Source organism: Oncorhynchus mykiss, chromosome 22 (assembly GCF_057628025.1).
Source record: "Oncorhynchus mykiss isolate SJ-2025 chromosome 22, ASM5762802v1, whole genome shotgun sequence".
Classification (NCBI taxonomy): Eukaryota; Metazoa; Chordata; class Actinopteri; order Salmoniformes; family Salmonidae; genus Oncorhynchus; species Oncorhynchus mykiss.
Genome location: NC_143043.1, coordinates 6,098,271 through 6,107,196, shown reverse-complemented (window position 1 = coordinate 6,107,196; position 8,926 = coordinate 6,098,271). Strand labels below are relative to the sequence as shown.

Sequence of the window (8,926 nt, the reverse complement as noted above, 5' to 3'; positions counted from 1 at the left end):
CAATCTGACAGAGCTTGAGAGGATCTACAGAGAAGAATGGGAGAAACTCCCCAAATACAGGTGTGCCAAGCTTGTAGCGTCATACCCAAGAACACTCAATGCTGTAATCGCTACCAAAGGTGCTTCAACAAACTACAGAGTAAAGGGTCTGAATACTTATGTAAATGTGATGCCATTTAAAATAAAATTTTAACAAACATTTGTAAAAAACGTGTTTTTATTTTGCATTACGGCGTATTGTGTGTAGACGGTTGAGGAAAAACATCTTTATCATCAATTCCAGAATAAGGCTGGGGTCTGAATACTTTCCCGAAGGCACTGTATAGTATTTTTTTTCTCGTCGTTATAAGGTTGGACGCAACATTTAACATTTTGTTATTGAAATCTGTTGGAGCTCAATTTCTTATTTCTACCCATCTACATACGTGCCAATTATAATTATTTTTAAATGAGTATTTTCATGAAACAGTTTCATTTCTACAATAACATTTTTGTTTCTCAATCACTGCTACGTCGTTAATTATAAAAATCTGAATTCAAATGATAAAAATTGATAAAATGCTAAAATTCAACTTATGCAAGAGCACCGGCCTCCGCCATACACTGTGATCCATTGGCAGTTAAAGAAATGAGCGCCTGGAACTCAGCCTATAGGCCAATGCAACAGTAGGCCTATAACTTCCATCATCACTTAAGTAAAATCGATAGGCCCAGTGGTAATTTTAGCATGTACAGTGGGGCAAAAAAGTATTTAGTCAGCCACCAATTGTGCAAGTTCTCCCACTTCAAAAGATGAGAGGCCTGTAATTTTCATCATAGGTACACTTCAACTATGACAGAAAAAATGAGAAAAAAAATCCAGAAAATCACATTGTAGGATTTTTAATGAATTTATTTACAAATTATGGTGGAAAATAAGTATTTGGTCAATAACAAAAGTTTATCTCAATACTTTGTTATATACCCTTTGTTGGCAATGACAGAGGTCAAATGTTTTCTTTAAGTCTTCAGAAGGTTTTCACACACTGTTGCTGGTATTTGGGCCCATTGCTCCATGCAGATCTCCTCTAGAGCAGTGATGTTATGGGGCTGTTGCTGGGCAACACGGACTTTCAACTCCCTCCAAAGATTTTCTATGGGGTTGAGACATGACAAGGATTAAAAATGATGTGCCAGTGGACTTGATTCACAATGATGACTGCTAGCTAAGATTGTGAAGATAAAGATGTAGATATTTATTTAACTAGGCAAGTCAGTTAAAAACAAATTCTTATCTACAATGACAGCCTACACCGGCCAAACCCAGACGAAGCTGGGCCAATTAAAAAAAATCTCCACAGCATGATGCTGCCACCACCATGCTTCACTGTGGGGATTGGGTTCTCGGGGTGATGAGGTGTGTTAGGTTTGCGCCAGACAGCGTTTTCATTGATGGCCAAAAAGCTACATTTTAGCCTCGTCTGACCCGAGTACCTTCTTCCACATGTTTGGGGAGTCTCCCACATGCCTTTTGGCGAACACCAAACATGTTTGCTTATTTTATTCTTTAAGCAATGGGTTTTTTTTCTGGACACTTTTCTGGCCACTCGTAAAGCCCAGCTCTGGAGTGTACAGCTTAAAGTGGTCCTATGGACAGATACTCAAATCTCCACTGTGGAGTTGTTTTTTTTTCTTATTTCTTGTTTGCTTCACAATAAAAAATATTTTGCATCTTCAAAGTGGTAGCCATGTTGTGAAAATCACATGATACAACTCTCCCAAAAATCTAGTTTAATTCCAGGTTGTAAGGCAACAAAATAGGAAAAATGCCAAGGGGGTGAATACTTTCGCAAGCCACAGTATATATATTTTTTTATATTGTTTGCAAACTGATATGACGGGTCACCACTGGAAATCAGACATCCTCAAATAGGCACTTTCCTAAAGCCAGATAGGCCTACTTTTAAAGCGTGCATGCACACTCCCTCAACATTATCAGGACAATGAAACGCATGCTGATTGCTCACATGGAGCACTCCAAACAAATGACAAACTCATAAATAATGGTTATGAAATAAACCAAAACTTGTTTCTCACAAGTGTAGCAGTTTGAACTCTGCAAAAAACGTTCAGTCTGAAAATAAGAATGCTAAATGACTGTAATAAATCCAGAAATTAACCTAACCAAAAGACAGGGATTAACAGTGCCTTCAGAAAGTATTCATACCCCTTGACTTATTCCAATGTTGTGTAACAGTCTAAATACAAAATAGATTAAATATATTTATTTTCTCACCCATTTACTACACACAATAGCTATCATGAAGAAGTGAAAACATGTTTTTAGAAATTCTTGCTAATTTATTGAAAATTAAATACAGAAATATCTCATAACATAAGTATTCACACCCCTGAATCAACACATGTTAGAATCCCTTTTGGCAGCGATTACAGCTGAGTCTCTTTGCGTTTTGCACACCTGGATTTTTTTTTATTCTTCAAGCTCTGTCAAGTTGGCTTTTATTTCGACTTGCTGTGTATTCGGCTGCTCATAGTGACTCACACAGTCCGGCATTCATAGCGAATGCTGATACTGCCCCACTAGGTAGTTAACTTTGAACGACCAACACACAGTTCTCACACAGTTCTAAAAATTTAGGCAAATAAAAAAAAAATGTAAGTTTGTTTTTCACAAAAGTTTGTTATCATGAGATTTTCTTTCACCGTTCTTCCTACCAGATATTTACTCCAATGCTGTCAGTGGGTAGCAGCTATCAAGAATGATGCTTAAGCCGACAAAAAAATAAGAGGGATTTTCAGGCTGAACTGGGGCATCCATTTCGACAACAGCTGAGAAGTGATGAGACACTAAGATTTTTCATTGCAGGTAACGTAACATTAGCTAGCCTAGTTGGACTAGGCAAGGTAGCTAGCTAGCTAACAGTACTGTCCTGTATTGAACTCTGAAAGACATCTAAATCATATAGCTAGCTGGATATCTTTTTGATTCACAATGTCAATCAATTACTTATGCCATGGTACTCTTTGAAAGTTGTCCAACTTTATGAATGTAATAATCATATGTGTAAACATACTGAATTATAATTGGATGCATTTTACCGCCGTATCATACTGTGCTATGATTGGTTAAGACCACCCAGATGGTTAGGTCATGGTCAGTTGATCATGGTTGGAGCTACGTGAACATGCAAGTTGTAGCTACGTAATAAAGAGCTACGTTAAGAAATATCCTGTAGTACTGCATTTGATCATTTTGTACAAAGCGTGCAAAACAAGACAATGAATTCACAGAATATATTAAATATAAGCTGTACAGGGCTCCGTAGCATCAAACATATGACCAAAAGTATGTGGACACCTGCTCCACGTACTTTTCATTCCAAAATCATGGGCATTAATATGGAGTTGGTTCCCCCCTTTGCTGCTATAACAGCCTCCACTCTTCTGGGAAGGCTTTCTACTAGATGTTGGAACATTGCTGAGAGGACTGGCTTCCATTCAGCCACAAGAGCATTAGTGAGGTCGGGAACTGATGTTGGGAGATTAGGCCTGGCTTGCAAGTCAGTGTTCCAATTCATCCTAAAGGTGTTCGATGGGGTTGAGGTCAGGGCTCTGTGCAGGCAATTCAAGTTCTTTCACACTGATCTTGACAAACTATTTCTGTATAGACCTTGCTTTGTGCATGCTTAAACAGGAAAGGGCCTTCCCCAAACTGTTGCCATAAAGTTGGAAGCACAGAATCGTTTAGAATGTATGCTGTAGTGTTAAGATTCCGCTTTACTGGAACTATGGGGCCTAGCCCAAACCATGAAAAGCAGCTCCAGACCATTGTTCCTCCTCCACCAAACTTTACAGTTGGCACTATGATTGGGGCAAGTAGCGTTCTCCTGGCATCCGCCAAACCCAGATTTGTCCGTCGGAATGCCAGATGATGAAGTATGATTCATCACTCTAGGGAACTTGTTTCCACTGCTCCAGAGTCCAATGGCGGTCAGCCGACGCTTGGTATTGCGCATGGTGATCTTAGGATTGTGCGCAGCTGCTCGGCCATGGAAACCCATTTCATCAAGCTCCAGATGAACGGTTCTTGTGCTGACATTGCTTCAAGAGGCAGTTTGGACCTCGGTAATGAGTGTTGCAATCGAGGACAGACAGTGGTTCCGTTATGTGAGCTTGAGTGGCCTACGACTTTGTGGCTGAGCTATAATAACACACAGGCAAAGGAATTCTGTTTCCCTCAATCTATACTGAACAAAAATCTAAAACGCAACATGTAAAGTATTGGTCCCATGTTTCATGAACTGAAATGAAAAAACTCAGGAATTTTCCATACACACAAAAAGCTTATTTTTCTCCAATTTTGTGCACAAATTTGTTTACATCCCTGTTAATGAGCATTTCTCATTTGTTTACATCCCTGTTAATGAGCATTTCTCATTTGTTTACATCCCTGTTAATGAGCATTTCTCATTTGTTTACATCCCTGTTAATGAGCATTTCTCATTTGCCAAGATAATCCATCCACCTGACAAGTATGGCATATCAATAAGCTGATTAAACAGTATGATCATTACACAGGTACACTCTAAAATGTGGAGTTTTGTAACACAAGACAATGCCACAGATGTCTCAAGTTTTGAGGGAGCGTTGCAATTGGAATGCTGACTGCAGGAATGTCCACCAGAGCTGTTGCCAGAGAATTGAATGTTCATTTCTCTACCATACGTCGCTTCCTAGGTCATTTGAGACACTTTGGCAGTATGTCCAACTGGCCTCACAACCACAAACCACACGTAACTACACCATCGCAGGACCTCCACATCTGGCTTCTTTACCTGCGGGATCGTCTGAGACCTGGACAGCTGATGAAACTGATGAGTATTTCTGTCTGTAATAAAGCTATTGTGGGGAAAAAACAAATTCTGATTGGCTGGGCCTGGCGCCCAAGTGGCTGTGCCCCTGCCCAGTCATGTGACACCCCTAGATTAGGTCCTAATGAGTTTATTTAAATTGACTGATTTACTTATATGAACTGTAACTCAGTAAAACCATTTGAATTGTTGCATGTTGCGTTTATATTTTTGTTCAGCATAGAATCCACTTCAGAAAGAAGCCCAGGCATCACATAGTATTGTCTATAAGACAAAATAATAAGTTATACTCTATTGTACAGTTTGAACTACAGTTGAACTGTACTATTGTAACATCAACATTAGGGTAGAATAGTTGAACATGCACACATGTGTAAAAGGCACAGATATTACATTTAGAACAATATCTAGCCCAAGAGTACTCAACCACTATTTGCAAAGGTCCAGCGACACATATTTCCTAGGTGGCAAAGGTCCGGATAGACATTGTCCTTCATCAGCGCTGTGGTACAGCGCAATAACAAACATAGTCATCTATGACTTAGGAAACGTTATATAAAAATGTACATTAAATGAGACCAAAAATTTGAATTAATTACATATTTCTAATTGCATCAACATTGCTGAAGAACAAAAATGGTTGCATAATTGTCTATGCAACATGTGCACTGTGAACGATTGTACATGGGCCTTGAATTATTTGTTTTTTTTAAGAACAAAGGACAGTTGAACAAAAATATTAATGCACAGAACGTCACTGTGGGCCTTGCAATATTCATGTATAAGTCACTGGGCCTTTGTTACAACCTGCCTCAAGATTGTAACAAACAATGGGAAACCACACACAGTAAAGGAATAACTAAATTAATGTATTCCATAAATAAAGTAAACCCTCACAACAATAATCAGATGGGGCATGAAGGTCAGTAAATTAGGTATCAACTGCCAAAGCCAAAATGAAACAACCAAAGGTATGCATGGAGAGTGGAATCTCTTACTGAATGGGGAAACAGTGGCTTTATCCCAAAGCTGAGCTTTCACAGGTGTGCCCTATGAGCACTGACGACCCTCCCAGCACCGACCACCTCTCCTACTCCGCCCACCAATCTCCTGCAGGAAGTAAGCACAGCAAAACCCAGGGAGGGGCCGTCACAGCCTTGCATTAATGAGAGAAATGTCACTTTCTGTCTATGCTTTGAACTTTGGCACACATGGTGTGAGAGCCACTCTGAAACACTGGTGCAGGTGTTTATTGGTGAGCCTGGTGCGGTATTTGTTTTTAATAAAGTTAATTAATTGTGGAGAAGGCTGATTCACAGGTGTATGTGGAGCCAAACATGGTCAGGATGTATAGTGCCAGTTTCTTGAGAACAGGGACATCAGCTGAAGGTACCATCTTTCCCCAGAAATTGACAGGGTCACAAACACCAGCATGCTCCTTCAAAGCCACAGTTTCTTGCAACACAATCAACTACATTTGCAGTGATGCAACATCTACCCATCTGAAGGTCTGTTTTGGTTCTTCTGACAACTTTGTCACATTTGTGACCAAGAAGGGGGTCTGGAGGAGAATCAGCAGTTCTCTTCCAACATTGAAGTCATCAAAGCAAGCCTTGAAGTTATCCATCAACTTCTTGAGGAAATTAACATGTTTGGGAACATCTTTGTTTCCCTGTGTTTGCACCACCAGAAGATTGGGGAAGTGGACAAGTTCTCCCTGGAGATCATTCTTGAAAAGCTCAAATTTCTTCTGGAAAGCCCAGACTGCTGTTATCATATCACACACTGTGTTGTCCCGTCCCTGCAACTTAACATTCCGTTGATTAAGGTGTGATGTAATGTTTGTCAAAAATGCACCTGTTTCCATCTTCTCGTCTTCCAAAAACTCAGAAAACTGAGTTGCTCTTTTGCTTTGATAAGAATGATTTGATTTTCTCCTGAATGGCCCAAAAGCGTTCCAAAACCTCGGAATCTGACAATATTAGCTAAAAATGCCAACATCAGCATCGGCCACATGTCTATTTTAATGCCGATGTGCAAAACCGCTGTCAAAGCTTACCTATGCATACCTGTATAACATAGGTAGATGACGTAATGATGCCACAAAAAATACTGTGCTATGCGTGCAACACAGCATCCTAGCCCACAATATCTGTTGTGTGGATACATTTTGAAGTTTCAAAAGATAACAAAGGCCATACTCAACGTTTGTGCTGCTATTAGGGGAGAAAGTGAAATGTTTCAATACAACCTAATTAGTCATTTGAATGCGCATTATCCCCCAGATGTTCAGCGACTTCTTAGAACAAAAGCAGAATTTTTTTTGAAGCGCTGACTTTCAACAACTAAACAATTTCAAGTCAAGCAGTCAGTTGAAAGAGAAAGAACATTTCAGCGAGACAACTCAAAGGTGAAATCCATTAACGCCAAGATAATGGATTTGATTGCCTTTGACAATCAACCGTTCTCTGTCGTGGATGATGTTGGCTTTCGTCGACTGGTTGAGCACCTCGAGCCCCGGTACACCAAGTAGGCGTTATTTTTCAGATGTTGCCCTACCGTTGTTGAAACGCACATCCATGAGCTACTTGCCAAGAAACATGGCGTCACTGCTATTAGCTTCACTACTGACCAGCGATGTCAGCACCATGAGCATGCTGAGTCTGACAGCACAGTGGGTCGACGAGGATTCCGTACTGAGGAAAGTCGTATTGCATGCTCAAGAATGTGCTGGTTCTCATACCGCTGCTGCCATTTCAATGGCATTTGAGAACATTTGAAATTCGTAAACATGAACAAACTCCAAGCTCTATTCGAACAACTGACTGGAGAAATAAGCTCATCAACTGCGTCTGCAGCAGACGTGATACCCTCTGTCATGGACTGAAATACCTGCTCAACAAAACTGCCGACACATACCGTGGGGTTAACACTTGCAAAGTACTGTACTAGAGGCTGTGAACAAGCGGTTCAGTGGCATTCTCTCTGAGCCTCTTTACTGCGTCGCCACCATGCTCGATGCTAGGTACAAGGACCGCTACTTCGACGCAGACAAGGAACAGGGTTACCTAGGATGGAAATGGACACATTGTCAGTGCGCACCGACAAAGAGGACCCATGACAGAAGAGGCCACGGACAGACGGAGCTGAAACTTCACTGCTTGACATGTATGATGAAATCCTGATTGAGAATGAAACGACTGAACAAATTAACTACCAAACAGCACAGCAACTAAGTGAAAGAAATAGGTTTTGATTATGTTTTACTGGTAATGGGGACATACGTCAATGCCAACAAATTACATTTTTGGTCAGTGTGTGTGTGTGTGTTTCAACTATTTAACTGTACTAGAATGATTAAAAGGCCGCTAAAACTTTAAATAGCGCTTATCGGTATCGGGTTCTTTGGCATGGAAAATATCGGTATCGGCCAAAAAGTCTATATCGGTACATTCTTAATAGTAAGTCATCAAAACTGGTATTGGCCCCTGTAAGAATGCCTCGTAGCAGGTGGTGTTTTAGGGATGATGTTGCTCTCAAAAAGTGAATCAGTGTCATCATCGTTGTCATGACCTCAGAATACTATTTTCCCAGACTGGCACACAGGAAAGATTGATGGATGATGCAATGATATGATGTCAGGTCAGGGTGGTCCTCTTTCAAACGTGCAACCAGTCCCCTCCCTCTTCCTATCATGTCTGAAGCTCCATATGTGGTGATGGAGACCTCTGACTTCAGATCTATTCCCCTTTTTGTCAACATCCCTATCCCTCATGGATATCCCCTCCCCATGCCTATAGATGTGTTATGCCCAACAGCTCCTCGCAGAATTCTTTCTTTGTTTCATTATAACATCTGACAAACTTCAGAAGCTGGCCATTACCAGTGTTATCTATTGATTCATTCGCAGCAAATGAATTGCATGGTGCATTCCCGAATGGCCTCATCAAGTTGTGAAGTTAAATCTACAGCTAATATTTCAGTTAGCAAGGTGTCAGCAACTTCACACATGCATTATTTTACCATCTCAGCATCTGAAAATAGTTTTTTGTGTT

General features: G+C 40.5%; 1 pseudogene; it reads right to left on the bottom strand.

The window, feature by feature from the left end:
• Positions 1-6,342: 6,342 nt before the first annotated feature.
• LOC149972767 (general transcription factor II-I repeat domain-containing protein 2-like) lies at positions 6,343-8,633 on the bottom strand (annotated as a pseudogene).
• Positions 8,634-8,926: the final 293 nt, after the last annotated feature.